Source organism: Typopeltis vanoorti, chromosome 9, assembly GCF_054136105.1.
Source record: "Typopeltis vanoorti isolate ZY-2024b chromosome 9, IOZ_Tvanoo_1.0, whole genome shotgun sequence".
In the NCBI taxonomy this organism is placed as follows: Eukaryota; Metazoa; Arthropoda; class Arachnida; order Uropygi; family Thelyphonidae; genus Typopeltis; species Typopeltis vanoorti.
Genome location: NC_143557.1, coordinates 26,222,604 through 26,241,512, shown reverse-complemented (window position 1 = coordinate 26,241,512; position 18,909 = coordinate 26,222,604).

Here is an 18,909-nt window from a genome sequence, read left to right as displayed (position 1 = left end):
TAAAATTCTCATTACCCATGTTACTAAAATGAGTAATAATGAAAGTGATAAGTTTAAAGTAGGGATAGTCTGCTTCACCCCTCATTTTGCTTTACCCTGTGAAGAACAAGGAATCAAAACAAAACAAAAATATAGCGGTCTCATTGTTAGGCAAGACACATCATGAAGAACGTCTTAATCCTTTATTTTGTAACTCTTTTCGCACAATCGTCATATGAACAGATCGCTCTCTCTATACATAGCTTGGTGTTTCTCCTGTATTGTCCAAATATCTCGCAATGGCCCAAATAGTTACAGAAATAGTTAAGGTGGGATAGAATAAAAATAAATGCGCTCCTCGGTTAACAGCTTGATAGTAGATTATTGAAAAAGAATATAGCGAGATAAAAAAATAATTAAAAACTTTTATATAGCTCATGAAGGCAGAAGAAACCTTCCTATCTGCATTACAAAGAAGTTATATTTGGCTAATATTCCTCCCATTTTTGGGAAGGAGTATCGTCAACTGCAACTTGTATACCAAAACTGATGTCATAGGCTGTTGTATGACGGCGGATTTTGTACAAAAGTTTCTCAAACCGCTAACATAATTTGAATTTACCCTATTTGTTAACAGCAGAGTATTTAAATGTATAGCGAGCATGATGATCACATTCTCAGCTGTTTCAATTATTGCACTATGAAAATATATTGCCAACATAAAAGAGAAAGAAGGAGTGATATAATTCATTGTACTGAATGATGCTGATGAACCGTTTTTGGTAAAAGCGTTTATCAGATAAGGCGATTTCCAGCACACAGAAGAATTCTTATTCTCGTAAATATTTAGCAGCAATCTGAAAGTTCATAAATTCTCCGAAGGTGTTAAGGACCTAATCTTATACGAAGGGAGGAAAATAGAGATAATCAATTCATAGCATTGACATGAATCCTGATGTTAGAAGATGTACAGAAGCGGAATTCCTGTTGTCGATTTCTAAATGACCCATTTCGCCTTAGTCACTTGAATTCCATATAATCCATGAGCGACCTAGGAAAAAATCCTACGGGTTCGTCGACAGCTGATTTCAACTTGAAGATCGATACCTACCCACAGAAGAAATTTAATCAGCGGCAAAGTGGTAAGCAAAGTACCGATGTCCAACTGCCATTCCCACATGCTATAGGTAAGAATTGTACTGAGAAAAAATTCTATACAGAAAGATATTTGATACTTCAGTTAAATCTATGGTACTTCTTATGCACATGTGACATTAGTTAAACAAAATGGCATTGGAAACGTTAAAACTCGAAACAAAATTAATTCGAGATGGAAATAGGAAAGAATTTAATTTGCCAATATTTCACAAACTGTCAAATATTGTTTTTCATAATTTCTTATGTTTTAAAAATGAGGAATTAGATAAAATTAAGTAATCGATCTAAAATGCTATAAATATACATTTAAGAAACATGCGTGAAGTTATAGGTAAGGAAAGCTTTGTGCTACAATGAATGCTTTTTCTTACTTTGAAAGAAAGAATTGTAAAGAAAGCATGCGATGATAAGACTTTCGCGTTATAAATTCAGAGTTGTTAAAGGCTTCTGTTTGAAATTGATAGAAATGTTTACTGATTATTTCGCAGCTTTTATAGATTGTTCAAAATTAATTTCCTTAGGATAACTCGATTGGTTTAAATATTTCCTGTATTTAATATTTACTTACAATAGTGAAATGCATAGAATTAGTTATTAAAATATAATATTTTATACCGGTTCTCATATACAGAAAGTTGTAGAACATGTAGTACGCTATTACACGTGGACCTCACTGTAATTATTATTGTTCTAAACGTTCTCGGCCATTCACTTAATTAAAGTGTATTTACAGATATATTAATACTTTAAACATAAAACTTAAAATGTTTAAAAAATTTGAAAGAAACTTTTATAGTAGACCACTTGCGTCAAGGTTTTCTATACTCTCTCTATCCATCTCTGTCAGGTTTGTGACATCGACAACAAAGAATGTCCTCGAACAGATGCCAGCTGATAAATTATTCAGAAATCATATTTCGTAGCTCAATACTTCCTGTCGACAGAAGAAAAACTGGAAGAGATGACGCATTTGTATACATTTAATCTTACAGAATGCATATTTAGTTGTGGATTTCCAACATTACTGAAGAAAAAGGGAAAAAAGAAGACAACATAGTGAAATGCTCTCATGTCTCAAATATTTAGAACTATGTCTGAAGAGTCATAACTTATAACCGTCTTTTTTCTGTAGGGAGTAGCACAAAGCTCTTATTATGCTTATTTTGATATCTTCCAAATATGTCACTTATTTTTAAGTGAATGAATAAATTCAACTAAAACTGCAGCGTATTTTCAGAAACTTTCCCATATCCAAAATATACGGGATGTTTGCTGGAATAAAAAAAAAATTCTACTTCGTCTAGATAGATGGACAGAAATTGTCATTTTGTGTTTTAGTGCGCTTTCCGTACATATATATGATATCTCGTAGTATCATCATCACAATTATCGATGATCTGAGGACGAATGAATGAGCTTGTCTTAAACTTAGGAAGAGTAATAAATTGATGCATTAATGATCATACAAGACAAACGATGCATCTAGTGTCTGGGGATCTTTTAAAGGCGAGATATGAACCGTCTTCAGGTGATGTTATCAGATTAACACAGTCCGAATCCATGCCAAAGATATAAAAAATCTTAAGGATCAATTACTTCTGACAGATAAAAGATTATCCCACGTCGTCACTACTCAATATTTCATTGATAATTCTTTAATTGTTGGTGATATTATTTTCCCCAATAATAATCACAAGTCATCTCTTGTGTCATCGTACTTGGACAAACATAATAATGAAACAAATTCTTGACATCGAGCCTACTCATTACACATACACGTGTCATTCACTTTAATAGTTCCATTCCACAAATATAAGGTGTTCGGTCATGAGCATTCTGAAAACACACCCGCACACACCTATTTTAGCACTCCCAACCATTCTCATTCGAGATTACAGCAATGAAACGCTTCTGCAGGCCAGCAGGTAGATACACTGGAGAGAACACAATAAGCAGGCTTAACCGTCAGCTAGCGAATAACCTTGGTGCCACTAACTCTGCCATGTCATAACCTATGATTTCTTTTGTATCACGGTCTGGCAATTGACAGAAAACTGGGAGGCATATCTATGATTCCTTCGCCCTCACTAGATTTCCCCTCTCTCTCTAAGTTGATAACATTAAGCAATGAAAGTGAATATAATAAATAGCATTATTAGTGTGGTTTTCAAAAATCTCCATCGAAAATACAAAAGAAATCATCATTACTTTAAAAAAATACCAAATCTAAATAAAATATCACAAAATTCCACAAAATACGATAAATAAATAAATAACAGATTCAACTATATGAATTCGCTGTCTAGGCAGGGATTTAAACTGTGCCTCACCGTTTACAGACATCCAATCGTAATCTGCTATTCCTAACTGAATGTCAGCTAGCAGCCTCAACTATATACTATATACACCTCAACTTAGAATAAGGAATCGTGAATATCCTATTTACCATATGCCGTGGCTCTTACCTCCTTACCTCCTTTAATTACATTAATTTGCTGTCTATATCGCTCCTTGAATTCTAATAACCACCTTAACCTTTCCAGTGCCTGTGTGAGAAGCTGGATACAGTTTAATTAGCCAAACTCCGAGGGCGTCTTTCTTGGGGAAAGAAAACACACATATGCTTATATGTGTGTTTTCTTTCTACCCTATAGTAGATGGGTTATCACTGCTTCTTTATCGAGGGAATTACTATAGAACCGGGTGGTTTTCCATTGCCTTACTTGTACAATATTATATTTTTTTTCTAGACGAGTGTTAACGGTGCCGGTGTGCCTCTTCTGAGGAACGAGAAACTCGACTTTCTGGGAGAAATATCCTTCATCTCGGTATGCGACCGGCTAACACATCTTTGAATGAAAAAATCAATATAAAGGTTCTTCGCATGATAGAGAGGCTTCGAATCACCCAGGTCTTTCCATCCCAAGGATCGTCCAAAGCCAGCTGAGTTACAGAGACTATATATAATATAGTCTATATAGTCAATATAGACTATATTAACTATATAGTTAATATAGTCTCTGTAAGAATAAAATGTTAAACATTTCATAATCATTATACATAATCACGATTAAATAAGATTATGCGCAAATTTTAATTAATCTATTATTTCGCTATAACAATAATTATTTCTTTAGTAATAGTTGTAGTACTATTAATATAACTGGTAAAGCTTAAATTCTCTTAAACAAGAGAATCAATCCGTACATATCTTGTATCAATACAATATTATCTTATCACTGTATCGTATATCCTGAAATTTATTCTGAACACAATTCAAACCACTCTCAAGAAATGTCTCTCAAGGTATGCTTTACGAAAATTTTACGTCTCTATTTAAAATTACGATAATCAACATCAGTTCAAGATAAAATCAGTTTATTTATAAATTTTAGAAAGGTTCCATTTTTACCGTATTAGTTTCAGTTCTTTTTAGTTGGTTTGTTTAGCCCATCAAACCATTTCGATACAAAAACGCTCAGTGTTTTATACGTCGCTAAAATTTGCTACCTACCAACAAATAAAATAAACGTTGTTTCTTTCGTTTGTCTTTTTTATACAGCTTTAGAAATTCATGAAGATTTCTGATTACATTTTCTCTACTGCAAGTCTGACAGATATCACTAAGATATCTGTTAGACTTACAACAAAACTGAAACATTTATGACATCCCCATCGAGTAGTTGTAATACAACAACATAAGCGGGATAAGGATATGACACGGACACTCACAAAATATTCATTCATCATTCTAGATTGGCTCTCCTATTGGTTACATTTCACTCAGTGGTTTATTTTCTGAGTTGTAACGTTGCCAATCCCGTCAAAGATCTTAAATCAGTGAATTGAGGTAGATCGCTCACTTCCAGATGGAAATAGATCTAATTTACTTTGTTAATGTACGAAGACAGGTATAGTTGATTTAATGAATGTTGAAGCTCAAAGAAACATCTTAGTGTAATCCGCGCGTGCACAAATAAAATATTAGCAGGTACAGAATTATGAAACAGAGTTATGCGTTTTATGAAACATACAAACATTCATAAAATGCTTTTATTTCGCACATTATTTGTAGCAAGACGTAGCGATTAGAACTTTCACGCCATCTTACTACCACCGGTGCTGGGACTTTGTAGTGTGGTTTAAGAAAAACAGTGCGCCTATTAAAAACTTGAGCAGAAATAAATCAGTATGAATTTTTGATATAAAGCTTTTGGTACTGATATTCTCAGGCACTTTCCTGTGAAAACTGATTCATAATTTGGATTAAGAGCTGGTTTGTAGATTATATAGACTTTACTCTAATACCGTATAAGCTTTGATGTTTTCGTAGGAGGTTTCACATAAAGAATATTATCCGATTTAAACCTCGTAAATGCCATTTTAAAATAAGTGTTGTCAATGTGTAAGGAACACTGATAAGTTTTTATTCATTTTAAAATATCACACACGTTTCAAAATTTATAAACAATGCTCTATTAGTGATGTTAATGTGAAACAACTGAATATATATTCATTTGTTGAACATGTAAATTTTTATTCTTGCTTGTGCTATGATAATATACAATTTTTTTAACACATACACCGAATATTAAAAGGACAGAATACGAGATGTCAGTATTTGCGACTGCATAAAAATAAATTTAAACCAGAAGAAGTATAATGGAAACAATTAATAATATGGGAGTCAGTTTAGAATTCTGTTAACAAGTCTTCTTCGTTTCCCAGGAAAGAAAGAAATATCCAATCTACACAAAGTTTTATTACATCCCGTAATGAATTTTACACTGAATTTTATAACTAGCACGGAATTTAAAAATGGACATCTTTTTTCAGTACATCAGGATAAATACTGCAAAAAATCAGCTTCGTTAAGTACTGTTCAATGAAAACATGGGGTTTATTTATTTATTTATTTTGAAGATTAGTTAACCAGGATAACTAGTCTTCATTCCAGAAGTCATTTTAAGAGTTCTTCTCGAACTAAACAGCAGTAACCAAGTAATTGGAAAAAATAATTGAAATCACATATTTCTAGAAAAAAAAAAAACTTACGAGTATCACAAGTAGAGATAAAGGGACCATCAGTGGGAATCATTGCATTGTGTAAGTCCACCATGGTAAAAGTGTATAAATGGCAACGCCAAAGCCTCACCGAAAACTTTGAAAGCGAACTGCTGTTGAACCTAGTGCTTAAGTGAGCATCTTGAAAGTAGCGGGGATCAGCCTATATAGACGAACCTGGTAAGGTAAATCAAAAAGATGATGTTCGATTGGCGTCATACTATTTATAAGTATAATGCTAACTACTAACTTAATAATAGAAGAACTGTTAAAAGTAGAAGTACATTAAAGTAAATCAGAAATTCCTCCGGAGAAGATAGAATAAATAAAAACATATTAAATACGCAGGCATCCTGTCAAACTACTACTAAAATTATTTAACAATATCTGACAGGAAGTAAAAGTACCGGATATTTGCAATAAGGTCATCACCATTCCAATATATAAAAACTCGATAAAATTCAAATCATACGTAGTAGAAGATAAATTTGTGAAGAAAAATGACTTACGAAAGGACTCATCTTTTGCATTAAAAATCATAAGATAAAAAGCATTGTGAATCCAACATAGAAACGCAGATATTATTTGTACATTACCAGAGGGTCGTAAACAAAATCATAAGGAACAGACTGTGGTTCATACTCAAGAGGTTTAATATTCCATACCAGCAGTTCTTAGCAATAACTTACACGTATCAAAACAATCCGAAAGCTGAAAGAATTCATGAAAAATTCACAGAATAGAAATCAATAAAGAGAGGTCCGTCAACGATGTCTTGTGGCAAAACTCTTACTTAATACCTACATAAATGAAATAATTAAAAAAAAAATAACATATTGGGGTTTGATGCAGTTATATTTCGCTACACTTCCATATCGTTTCAGTCTTTCGCATAAAGTATTGATGATTTAGATAGACTGCGAGTCTTAATACAGGCCGAATACGAAGTTTAGGAAATTTGGTGTGTTATCAAGAAATCAAATGTTAATCTTCCACTGAATGAAAATTTCCAACCATAGTTTTGATAGTAAATGTGTTGTAACAAGAATATAGCACATTACGCCTACTTTTATAATTTGCCAAAGTTTGAACCAAGTAACCAAACAAAGCTCCTAAAATGTCTAAAATGCAACTTCTTTAAATTCAGAATATTTACTGTCCAATTCAGGAAATAGCCTAGTTAGTTTACTTCATTTCCATTAAACCTAAATGCAGTCTTCTTTACACGCAATACAATGGTCCTAGAAAAGATTAACCCCCTTGCCTAACTTTGAAAAACAAACCTTCAAATTCCATCAGCATAAATGAATTATTAATCCTTTTCAAATCAGAAACATGCTATATAATGCAATTCTGTTCCGTATCAAGGAAGGATGTACTCCTAAAACTTCATTAAAACAGTGGTCCGTTTAAAAACGAGCAAGTTAGTTAATAATTCTTTAATCTCTCCGATTCCTCTCGCAGGGATATTTAGCTTCTGCTGAAATCGCAGTTTTAGAAATACTTATCTACATATATTTTCAGAAGCATTGTTCTGGTGCTTGAGTTTTATCATTTTTTCGTAATCCTCGAAAGAATTGGAATACCCTATCCTACCTTACTCTATGCTATGTCAAATCAACTCAAACAGAACGTTACTCTCTCTCTCTCTCTCTCTCTCTCTCTCTCTCTCTCTCTCTCTCTCTCTCTCTCTCTCTCTCTCTCTCTCTCTCTCTCTCTCTCTCCTTACCAGCATCATTCTTTTCATTTATTGTCTCAAAATAGAAATAGTCACCCATGCAATTCCTTCTAAGTTACAATCAATAAATAAAATTCAATACATAAGTCTCTTTTGCTTGAAGTCATAGTATTCATCGAGATACTTCTCACGCTTCCCCTTTTAGATTACTATACAAAAAGATTTTATTAATCATTTCAATATAACGATAGCTTAGATACAACTTTAAGATTCAGATGCAAGGATTGTACTTTGTGGCATCTTCTCGTTTTATGAAAGCCATTGAGAAAATCGTTTCAGTATTAAAATAACAACCAATCCTTTTATGTGAATCTTTTTTAATCCACGTATTTTTCTGAAAGCAATATAGTTAATTAACATGTGCAGTATAAAAACGTTGTATTAAAACAATCGAGTGAACCCACAGGTTAATTCAAATAAGCCAACTACGATAGTGGATAGTGGAACTTGTTAAACATAGATAGAGATAGAGACTAAAAATGGAACTCTGAATATCTACCCAATTGAAATATTAAACTATGAATGTCTTGCTGTTTGGTAGAATGAACAAACTTCAACGAGTCGCACACTTTATATTTCCTTTTCATCCATTCCTACAGACATGTTATACGAATGCTGTGTTTTAGGATTTGTATGAACATTCTCACATCGGGAATGATGCGAGAATGTTCATCTAGAGGGCTTACTTCTAGAAGAAAATTCAAACATAACAAAGTATCGTGACACACACACACACACAAAAAAAAAGCGCACAAAAAGGGAAACGGGGGAAACACACACACACACACACACAGCGCCCGATGTGTGTGAGTGGGTGTTTTTTTTTACGGTTTCCTCCCAATAGTAACCCTACCAGGAGGTAATTTATTCCTACATGCTCCATTGCATTACAATGCATATATTACATGTAGCTTATAAGTATTGATTAACATTTCTATTTATATTTTTGTATCAATTTTCATATTTACATTTAGATTTTTATATATGCATATATTAACACTAAACAGTATAATTCACATAATAACAGTATTTATGTTAGATCACAGGGAATGGAAATTGATTTTATTAGCAAATTTAGTTAATGCTATGTAATAGTTTTCGATAAGTCTCTGTCGTAGCCTGTGTAGCTCAGTGGATGTGGCGTTTGCATACCACCGCGCTAGGCCGCATGAAGGAAGTCTTGGCTTCGAGTCTAGTCGGCGACTAGAGGAAATTTTTCTAAGCCTTTTTTCGACCGGTTCCCGAGTTAGTCGATCTCTGGCACGGGCAAGCAGGTTTTTCCTCCCGGAAACTCGGGTTTTTCGTCCTGTAAACTCAAGAAAATCGACCGTAGAACCCACATTATTTCAGACATTAAATATATTGTGTTAGGGTTAGAGACCACGAGATGGCGGCACATTTGAGCCGTCTCTCTTCACCGCGTACCGCTTAATTAGTGATAGCCTTGGGCCATCTGTCTCTGATTGGGTACCAGTGGAGATTGAACTGCCCACTCAGTCTCCAAAAGTTAGATAGGGCTAAATGGCCTCGCCTACTCCCGTATATACGGGAATAAAAAGGCGTTAGTTGATTTAAAATATGATAAGTCTCTGTCTTGACACTGGCCACTTGTCTCCGGAAGCGATGACGTGTTGGATTAGGGGCATCCGGATGGAGTCCAATAGCTGACAGTCGTAAAGCATGTGGTCAACAGTCTGTGGAAGGTTTGTACTGCAAATGCACGATGGTGAATCCAGGATATGGAATCTGTGAAGGTAGTGTCTTAGTTTTCCGTGTCCCGTTAGTAGCGTGTTTAAACCTGAAGAAATGGCGTGTCATTTCAGCCGGAGTCTGTTTCTGATGCTAGGAAAGAATTCTTTTGTTGTTGATCCGTGTTTTGATGTTTTTCATTCTTCTTCCCACATGTCTGGTCTTTTCTCTTCTGCAAGTGTTTTTTTTTGCAGATTTCAAGAATTTCTGGTAACTTGTTTCTACTTGCTTCTTTAGCAAACTGATCCGCTCTCTCGTTTCCTGCTATTCCAGTATTCGCTTTCACTCAGCAGAAATTGATTTCCCATCCCTCTAGAGTGAGATTTCGAACCAGATTTCTTGTCTGTTCTATCAATGCAATACGGTTGTTCTGGTTTTTTATGCCGTCAATAGTGCTTCTACTATCAGCAAGTGATGCTTACAAAACCTATTCAAGATTCTGAAATCGCAACAGAAATAAGTTTTGAAATATCTCGCCTTATAGCAAAAAAGTGCCGACCATTTACAGACAGAGATTTCGTTAAAGATTGCCTTCAGATAGCTGCAAAAAAATTTGTCCTGAATCAGCCAAAAATGTTGAGAAAATTCAGTTAAACTGGATGACTGTGCAAAGAAGAATTACTGTAATGTCGGAAAATGTAAAGGACCAATTAGCATCTTATTCAAAGAAATTTGTCTATTTTTCATTCGCTATTGATGAATCAACTGACATTACTTCCACAGCCCAGTTGTTAATATTTGCACATGGAAAAAGAGTTTGAGGTAAGTGAGAGCTGATTGGAATGAGTTCATTGTCAGATCAATCGAAAGGTAATGCCATGTTCACTGGGCTTTTGGAACAGTGTTCCAAAATCAAATAACCGCTATTTGATGAAAATTTAGAATCAATTTTGCGGTTGGCAATGCAATGTCACGCATCAAATTAAATTCACTTACTTTTTATTACCTTTTTGTAACAATTATGATAGGTATAAATAAAATAAACAATATATGGTAGATAACTTTCAAGTTTTTGTTTTGGCGGCCCTCCCATAATAACAGTGGAACAATGCGGCTCTCGGCCTTAAGAAGTTTGTGCATCCCTGTTGTAAACTGTCTTCATTATCTGATATTATTAACTAATCATCTACAAATAATAACGTATTTATGTTATTAATCTGGGAAGTTTCTATACCTGAGTTATTTAAAGTGCTCCACTGCATTAGTGTTTCATTACTATAAATATTAAAAAATCTGGAGATGGAGGATACCATATTTAATACCTTGATTTAATATTAGTTTTTAGATATATTTTCATTTATTTTTATTTCATTATTTTTGTACTGTATACATTCTGTACTTGCTGTAATAAAATAATACGTATTCTATGAGTTTATTCTTTTTAACATATGAAATAATGTATATATCTTTTTTTTAACTTTATCAAATGTTTTTGGATATTCTATACACAGGCATAAGTTTCTAAATTAAAGTCTATCTTTTCTTTATAAGTAGTTTTAATCAAAATGCTGCATCCACTGCATAGTGGTCGTTTTCTGAACCTGTTTTTGAAGCATGTATTCAATAAAATTAATTTCTCTGAAATAATCAGGTTTCTTGTATCTATTTTTTAAATAATTGCATCAGTATACTTTAATCCTTTCTGTAGAATTGAATATACTTTATTAAAAAATTTAATAACCTCTGAGAAAATGTTTCCCACAAATGTATACGGTTTGGAGATTATTCTATCTTCTCCTACGCATGTATGTTTTTTTTTTTTTGTAACCAATTTGATGGAAACTAATTTTACCTGATGGTTAATGATCTGAACTCCGTATGTACATTCATGCTTTCTGCCACGCTGTATAGTTTTGAAAAGATTTCCAACAACGATTAATGTTATTTTCTGCTTTTTTAATAATCAAACAGTTCCCTACTTTAATGATTGCATTGAACCCCTTAGAATACCCATTATTTCACTTAGAAAAATAAGGGGGGGGGGGTCATGATCCATTATCAGTTTTCCTTAGGTCTCTTTAAAAGCTTTTTTTGTGTTTAGTCTAGGACGCGAGGTATATTTTTGAAAGAATTATCTTGTTTTTAGTTGTTCAGATGAAAAACAGGCTCTTACAATCAGCCCCCCCCCTATTCATTAATGATCTTAAAAGCTTTTTACGCTTAGTTTTGGAATTTTGTTGTATGTACACATGTTCGGCATATTTCTGAATGTAGTTTAAATGAAAACAGACTGTTTAGAAGTTAATCCTCAGTGGTGAATTTTTAATACAGACTCCTTAATAGAAAAGATCGAGGTCTTGATCCATTATCAGTTTTCCTTAGGTCTCTTAAAAGCTTTTTTGTGTTTAGTCTGGGAAGTGAGGTATATTTTTGACAGAATTTTATTGTTTTACTACTTATTTAGATGAAAAACAGGCTGTTACAACCAGATCTCACATCCATTAGGGAACACTCAGGTAGGGGGGGGGAGTTCTTTGAAAGCATTTACGGAAAAGCTAGGGAGGGGGAGTAGGGTGGTATTTCTGATGATTAAATGTCTGAACTGGGAATCATCAGAAATGTGCTAAGTATGAACTTGTTGTTTTGTATGTGTTGTCATATCATTACAGATGTAACACTACAGAAGTATTCAAAGAAAATGGAAACAGGTCCATCTACAACTGAAAATATTGCTGATGGCTACATGAAAAATACAGGTAAGCATTCTAAAGTAATGTAAACAATTAAGTTGATTTCTCTAACGTTTTTAGCAATGTAGTGTTTCCTTCCCACCCAGTTTCTAATGCCAGAAAAAATATGAATTAATAATCTGCTTTTTGTTTTTGCTTTTTTTATTTTCATAAAAAGTTTGTATTAATAGTTTTAATTTAAGCTATAGTTCAGGGAAGGGAAGTATTTCTGATACTTTTTTCTATTTTTTTTTTACCTGTATGCTGTTACAATGCATCTTCGCTTGAAAAGGCTTATCCGATTTATATATGTATAATATTTGTGCTCTGCAAATTATAGAAGAGGATGTCATATTTGATTGTAGCTATAAGGATGGTGAATGCGGGGGAAATGCTATTCAAGATGTAGTTGGCCACATGAGTAACTGTGAAATGGGTGCAGCACATGCATTTAGTATATTATGGTATATATTACTTCTTAATAAAATGTACCGGCGTTATTAATGCAGCCGGAGTTTGACATGTTTATATTTTGGTTCTTCAATATTGCGAAAAAACAATCATTAATATTTGAAATTCCTATAACTTTGGAACCACTAATCGACGTTTGTAAAGATGGTATAGTTCAAAATGATGTATTTACCGAATGTATTAATATATTTCACAAAGCAGAGTGTTCTGAAGGGTTAACTTGATTCCGTTTTGTGGTGCATTATTTTAGAAATCATTTTGATAGTACTGATAACTCTATATGGTTGTTACCTATTTCTGTATTAAAACCGCATATTTTTAAGGCCGCATGGTTAGGAGGAAAGTTAGATGTAAATCATCAGTCTGTGTTAACAGGAAGATATTAGACATGTTTTGTCATTTATTTCTGACCTCTTTCTGTTTGAATAAATTTCTGCTTCCTGATTTGTCTGTATCAAAGCTTCGTTTTACAGATATTTTCGACTTTATGGGTTTTCTTTAATTAACGGGGTTTCTATCCCCAATGCAAATTGAGATTAATTCAAATTATTCTACCTACAATGCTATTTTAGATGAAGTTGAGAAAATTAACACATACCCTATAGGGGAAATGCAGAGGTTCGTTAGAGATTGCAGAAGAAGAAATAGTGAGGAGAGAATGGAAAATAAATCTGTTACACCTTCTGCCCCACATTTTACAAAAGCAGACAAAATACCTTTCGTAGGTAACAGCACACCTACACTGTAGAAGTCCAAATGTGTGTGTGTGTGCGTGCGTGCGTGCGTGCGTGTATGGTAATTACACGTATGGTAATTTTATCATGCAATACTCTTGCATTTGCTTTTGTAGCTGAAGTAAGTTTCGATGCTGCCCTCCAACTTAAAAGACTTGGGTTCGAATTACGTGTAGGAATCACGAAAGAATCCTATCAGGGCTTTTCAATCGTGAGTGAGCTGGTTCATAGATGTTGCGGATTTTTTATTCTCCAGAAAACTCTGGTTTTCCTTCCCGCAACCAGGCAAACACGCCAGAAGAACACACATTCTTGACAAAAAAAAAGTATGTACTTATATAGGGTTAGACTACCTCGTCCTAGAATTATGGTTGCGAATTCTAATGTTACTTTTAAGGTCGTGGACGATTAAGGGCCTCTTAGAACTAATGATGATGATGAAAAACTTGTCTTCAAAAAATCAGTTTCTAGAAGTAACTCTAATATATGTAAGATTTGATTTTTCATGCGAAATAAGCGTAAATAATGAATAAACTGAAATCAGTTCATAGCTGTAAATAATGTATGCATTCACATACTATACTAATATTTATTTGAGGATTTCTTCATACACTATTAATTGTTAGAGTGTGGTTTAGTTCTCATGGAAAGATCAGCCAATAATGAACCGTACGTGTCTTTCCTAGAAAACTTCAAGTTCGAATACCAGCGAAATTGTTTTCTATCTAAAACTGGCGATTAACCGTAGACTTGCATAAGAAGAAGAAGAAATAAATTGCACAACCGAAACAAAATGGAAGTATTTGCTGAATACTGTTTTGGCTTTCGTCAAAGAAAGAACAAACTTGAGGGGAGGAGGGTTACGCAATCTTTCAATGGAGTGTGTATTTCCATTTATTGCAACACGTCATTTGAGTCTGAAGCTTAACTTTAATTACTGTTTCATTGTGTATTTTGTTCATGCGGTGAAAAATTATCGATAACAGTGCTGTCCGAAGATAAATTCAAGAATATCGCATCACTTCCATAAAGTGATTCCTTTTACAGTGAGTCAAAGGTAGAAAGCTATTAGATATAACACTTTCTAGGCTAATGAGCTAAACTAAGTGCACTACCCATGTTTACCAAACCACATCTGGCAACACTGCTGATCTCCTTTGACGAACTAGCTTTAAAATTTGATCCTCTCTGCCCATTCAGCATTAAATGCAATCGTCTGCGTTAATTTATAGTGGCATTAACTAGTGAAGTAATATTTATGCTCGTATTAGTTAACTAGTTGATGCCAACTAACCACAAGCTCAACGTGTGTAGGTTGGGGATAAAGAAATGGTCATCAATAACATGAAACGGACTGCATTTAAGAATTATGTTACGACAATGAAAATCAAACAACATCAATTTCGAGATTTCGATTAAAATATAAACATCATTCCTTTGATTCTTATATCAGTAAGACAACGTTGGCAGTGTCACTAAGTGAATCATTTTACGAAAGAAATATTGGGAAAGGATCCAGAATCAAATAGCGTTACAGTATTAAAGCTTATTTTATTTTTATCATGTTTAGAACAAATATATAATGAATTAGGTAAAAATGTAACAGCAGATTGAAATTAATGAAGGTGTAAGACAGAGGTGTATTTTGTCTCCAACTGACATATACATGTTCATAAAATCAGACTATAACATATGGAAAAAAGTAAATGGTATTATTCAGTTAAAGAGACGAATTGTTGTTATGCAGATAACTAGATTATATTACAAGATAACGAAGATGTTCTGCCAAACGATCTAAAGATATTTCCTAAAATAAAACAAAATTCAGCTTAAATTTTATAAACGTAATTGTCAATGCCATTCTATATTTTATAATTATGAAAAATGGACTATACCATTTAGGAGAAAAGAGAAATCAAAGAGAAATCATTACAGGAGAAATAAGATTTTTACGAACAGTTCAAGGATATACAAATTTTGATATAAAAATGATGACAAGAGACTAGAGTCAGATATTTAAAAGTATCAAATTAAAATATCAAAGGATTATAGAGATAAATGGAAAATTATTTATACAGATTGGAATGATATCGTCTACTAAATGAAGTGATTATTGCAGGTCGATGAGAAAACATACACACAGAGCGAGCGAGAGAGAGAGACAGAGAGAGAGGAAGAACAAGAAGACCGACTGTAACATGAAAAGACTTGTGAAGCTGGAAAGGAAATTCGTAACCCTTGATGAGAAGAACAAGTATGACACTAATGCAATTAAACTGAACAGTCTTTCTCTTATTGATAATTACGGTTCATTCACAATATTTATGATGTGTTTAATATGTACAGTTATTTCTTAGAATAACATGTTAAAGAAAGCGAGAAAAAAATGACATAAACAATGAAAAAAAACTATATAATTATAGGCAGTGTAATTCTCCCTCATTTCAAACAATTATTATAGCGAAAGTTCTGACATTTTTATACTTAGTAATAAAGGTTGGTATACAAAGCACGACACATTCAGTAATGATTCAAAATCAGTTCGTTGCGGAGACGAAATCGCAAAGATTAATTAGGTAGAATAGGATGTACAAATAAAAAAAAAAAAAAAACGAAATGTCAGAAGTAAATTTACTGTAATTTATTAAGACCACTTGGAAAAAATTCGATAAGAGAGTTGGCCCATGTGATACAGTACAGTAAGTTGTTTAAATGCTAACTTTCGCTTAACAATCCGTGTAATAGTTCGAGATACAACATTGGCACTGTATTATTTACCCAGATGCATAAGCGATTTAAGATGACAAGATCGGAATTAGACCTTGAACAGTATAAATTGCATCAATGTTCTCCTACTGGTTTTCTGTTTCGCGGCGAAATCAAAGTAACTGAAAAACCCTGCAGCTGCTTGGAATAAGTTACAGTAGCGAACACTTGCATTTTTAAGAAAAATTTTAATTTTGCAAGAAAATAAGTTCAACAATTAAACTCTAAGTTTACCTAATAATTTATTAGGAACTCCTCTGTTCCTAATAAGTTCATTAATTCGCTTAGGCATGAACTCTACCAACGTAGAACACATTTTCCTTATTTTTGTATCTCGAAAGTATACTTTTATAATGGATTGCATTAAGTTATCTTTTGTATCACAATTTAATTTTCATGGTCTGTTTTTCACTATGATCCACAAGTTTTCAATTTTTGAAGAGCTCTTTCACTTTTTGTTTGAAGTGTGGCATGGAGCGAAATTCTTTTGGAAGAGGAGTTCTTTGTCTTTCTGAATCTGTGGGACCACATTTTTTTCCAATATTTTTGCGTGTTGGTCACTTTGCATCATCCTGTCAACACGCACAAGTGACTCTGGACCGTCATGATGTGTAAACTCACCCCAGACATCTTCTAGCTGGGTGTTTAGGAGCTTGTTGAAGGTTGGTGGGAGAAGCCTTCTCAGCCGATGATTTGCGAACATAGGGTACTCGCTCTCCTTGGACAAAGAAATGGCTCACATCTAAGAATATGACATTTTTCCACTTTTCAACAGTCCAATATTTGTACACATTTGCCATTGGAGTCTCTTTTTCTGCATAACCATCATCACTATTTTGGTCTCTGGGCAGTCCTCCCAGTTTCCAACAATCTTCGACAAACTGTCATGTAAGAAACATTAATATCACCCAGCTGCCAATTCTCTGTTTAAATCTACAGCAGATTACTCAAGACTACATTTGAGTAAGTGTAGTTTTCCTTTTTCACTCATATTCTCCTTTTATCTCCGGAGAAAAGGTACTTATCTTCCTCAACACATTTAAAATCACATTTACAGCACAAAACCCAACACCACACTCATTGACAATTTGTCTGAGTGATGGATGTGCGCTGAGAAAGAGTACTTATTTTTGAACTCTTTCTTGGAGATGTATCTTTTATAGCTACAAAGACATTGCGAATGTCAACTTGTTTACACTATTAAAAACGCACAACACCACCTTACCGGCCATTATGGATCAAATACTCATCCTCATTCGTATCCATTATATATTTCAATGTAATATCAATGGTATTACAATTTTAATATGCACTTCGCATCCATGATAACCTTGACGTCTTGGCCGGTACCGTGGTTATTAAACACGGCAGAGGCAGTAAAAACACGCAGCACTCAACCAAAATCGTGATCTAAAACTAAAACAAATACCGAACCGAAACCTAAAACTTGACGAAAATTCGGCTTGTTCGTATTAATTTTTTCGTTACTGTACCACTTTTCCACTTAAAAATTCCCTGTAATAGGTTCCTCGAGACCCAGAAAGATTCTTACGCACGTCTTTCTGATCAAGGAGCGCGTTGATTCTTCCAATAGCAATATGAAGGAACTATCGAATGCAGAAATCAGAAGTACTCGTTATAAACGATAATAATGTCGTTACTGAAAAATATTCCTAGATTGACATAAATTACACTGACTTTACTTTCTATTGAACTTTATTTCTTTATTTGAATTTATTTATGTCTAGCTGATAGCACCGTTAATTAGTACACAGCTTTTTTATGTCAAAATTAGGATTTTTCTTCTAATCTTCTTTACATCGTTTTTGCAACGTTAGAACCTTACAAAACGTCGTGAAGATCCTGGAGTAAATGTAATTGGGTGAAAAAAGCAGGCAGAATGGATACGATGAAATGTTTAGAAGCCCAATGCAATAATACAGAACAGCACTATATAAAGCATAAAACTAGGGAGGAGTACAAAATGATTCAAAACCATTAATAGATGGCACCCCAGACAGATTCATGAAAAGAGAAAAGTATTGATGAATAAAGATAAAATTGTACAACATTAGACAAGATACTGTAGTAAGTTATATGAAGCAAAACTAGATTTAGAAGGTGTTGGGAAATTGATTGAAGAATTGAAGCAGATATCACCAACATTTTGAGAGGAAATGTAGAAAAAGCAACACAACAAGTTAAAACTTTTGTGTTGCTTGTGAAACTTGTTAAAAGACAACAAGAATCTTGGTGATGATAACATCACTGGAGAAATGGCTAAATATGGTGGCGAAAGTATGTTACATAAACGTGCCAACTATATAATAGGGTATGGAAGGAAGAGAAAATGTCAGAGGAATGGGTGAAATAGATATTAGTGACATTATATAAGAAAGGAAATAAGCTAGATGTAAAAATTATAGAAAAATTACTTTGACAAGTTACCATGGTAAGTGATTATGATGATATTGACAGAGATTTTGAGAACACATTTGGAAACATACCTTTCAGACGAGCAAGCAGGATTGAAAGATTTTGACAATGCAGTTAATAGCAGAGAAAGCTATGAGAAAAACCA